We start from the raw sequence: 2,255 nt of genomic DNA, 5'->3' as shown, positions 1-2,255 counted from the left end.
AGCCAGGCGTGGTGGCACACACCTGTAGTCCCAGCTACTCAGGAGGCTGAGGTGGAAGGATGGCAGGAGCTCGGGAAGTTGAGGCTGCAGTAAACTATGATTACACCGCTGCATGCCAGCCTGGGTGACAGAGTGAGACCCGTCTCAAAAAAAGAAAACGGAAGTTTTTGTTTTTTTTTTTTTTTTTTTTTTGGTTTGCAAGTTTTATTCAAGAACTCGTACAAAACATTACAGATAAATGGAATTTAATCCTTGTCTTCTTCCTCTTCCTCGTCCTCGTTAATTTGGAAGTAACGTAATTCATAACTCTCTTTGCTGTTAGCAGCTATGCAAACCAATCACGTAGATTATTCTTCAAAATTTTTTGGTGTGATATTTCAAATAACTTTTGGAAAAAGGCACCTCAGATGTCACGGTGATCTTGCTCTTGCTGCTTTCAATGGTCACCACCCCTCCACCAAGTTTCCCAGCTTTTCAGTTCACTTTGATGCTCTCTTGCAAAAACTGCTTGAAATTGGCAGCGTCCATGATTCCATCTTCCATGGGGTGGGTGCAATCAAGAGTGAACTTCAGAACCTGCTTCTTCTTTTGGCCCCCCTTCACCACAAGCTTTTTCACGGGTGCCATGGCGGCAGTGGAGGCAGAAAGAGAGCTGTTTCTTTTAAAATTGTAATTAATTTTATAAAGTTTCAGTAGCTTTGGGGGTACAAGTTATATTTGGTTACATGAATGAATTGTATAATGGTGAATTCTGAGATTTTAGTGCACACACCACCCAAGTAGTGTTCATTGTATCCAATATGTAGTTTTTTATCCTAGACTCCCCGCCCATCCTCCCCCTTCTGAGTTTCCAGGGTTCATTATATCACTCTGTATGTCTCTGTGTCCTCATAGCTTAGCTCTCACTTGTAAGTAAGAACATGTGGTATTTGGTTTTCCATTCCTGACTTACTTCACTTAGAATAATGGTCTCCAACTCCATCCAAGTTGCTTCAGAAGACATTATTTCTTTCCTTTTTATGGCTGAGTAGTAGTCCATGGTGTATGTATACCACATTTTCTTTATCCACTCATTGCTCAAGGCACTTAAGATGGTTCTGTACCTTGCAAATTATGAACTGTGCTGCAATAAGCACAACCCCTTTAATCTGCCCCCTTTCTTACATGTGGCCCTGAATCCTCCCAGGTAGGAGATGTGGGAAGATGGGAAGATCTGCTTGGTACAGGGAGAAGCCAAGTGTAGAGTGAGGGTAGAGGTGTAATACTAAGAGTTATGACCGGGCATGGTGGCTCACACCTGTAATCCCAGCACTTTGGGAGGCAGAGGTGGGCAGATCACCCGAAATCGGGAGTTTGAGACCAGCCTGGCCAACATGATGAAACCCCATCTCTACTAAAAAGATAATAATAATAATACCAAAAAATATAAAAATTAGCCAGGCATGGTTGGCACATACCTGTAATCCCAGCTACTTGGGAGGCTGAGGCACAAGAATTGCTTAAACCCAGGAAGTGGAGGTTGCAGTGAGCTGAGATTGCACCACTGCACTCCAGCCTGGGTGACAGAGCAAGACTGTCTCACAAAACAGTAATAATAAATAATAATAATATTGGCTGGGCACAGTGACTCATCTTGTAATCCCAGCACTTTGGGAGGCCAAGGCAGGTGGATCACTTCAGGTCAGGAGTTCGAAACCAGCCTGGGCAATATGGTGAAACCCCGTCTCTACCAAAAATATTTTTTTAAATGAGCCTTATGTGGTAGCGCACACCTGTAATCCCAGCTACTCTGAAGGCTGAGGCAGGGAAATCACTTGAACCTGGGAGGCAGTGGCTGCAGTGAGCAGAGATTGTGCCACTGCACTCTAGTCGGGCGACACAGCAAGACTCCGTCTCAATAATAATAATAATAATATTAACAGTTACAATACCAATAGTTATAGTTCTAACAGCCAACATTAATGATTTTGACTTCATGTCCAACCTGGTGTGAAGTAACTACATAGCCGGGTTTTGTTTTTTTTTTGTAAAAGTTTTACTATAGATTTATTTTTTCTTATTAAAATATTTTTAATTTTTATGGTTACATAGTAGATGTATACATTTATGCGGCACATGAGATGTTTTGATGTGATCATACAATGTGTAATAATTACATCAGGGTAAATGAGGTATATATCACCTCAAGCATTTATCATTTATTTGTGTTACAAACATTCCAATTGTACTCTTTTAGTTACTTTTTTTTTTTTTTT

The 2,255-nt window shown here is 41.1% G+C and overlaps 1 pseudogene; it reads right to left on the bottom strand.

Annotated features, from left to right (window-relative positions):
• Positions 1-245: 245 nt before the first annotated feature.
• LOC105533578 lies at positions 246-627 on the bottom strand (annotated as a pseudogene).
• Positions 628-2,255: the final 1,628 nt, after the last annotated feature.

The sequence above is a fragment of the Mandrillus leucophaeus genome, unplaced genomic scaffold (genome assembly GCF_000951045.1).
Source record: "Mandrillus leucophaeus isolate KB7577 unplaced genomic scaffold, Mleu.le_1.0 Scaffold1263, whole genome shotgun sequence".
Classification (NCBI taxonomy): Eukaryota; Metazoa; Chordata; class Mammalia; order Primates; family Cercopithecidae; genus Mandrillus; species Mandrillus leucophaeus.
Note: the sequence above shows the minus strand (reverse complement) of the source record. Positions and strands in the feature narration are given on the sequence as shown.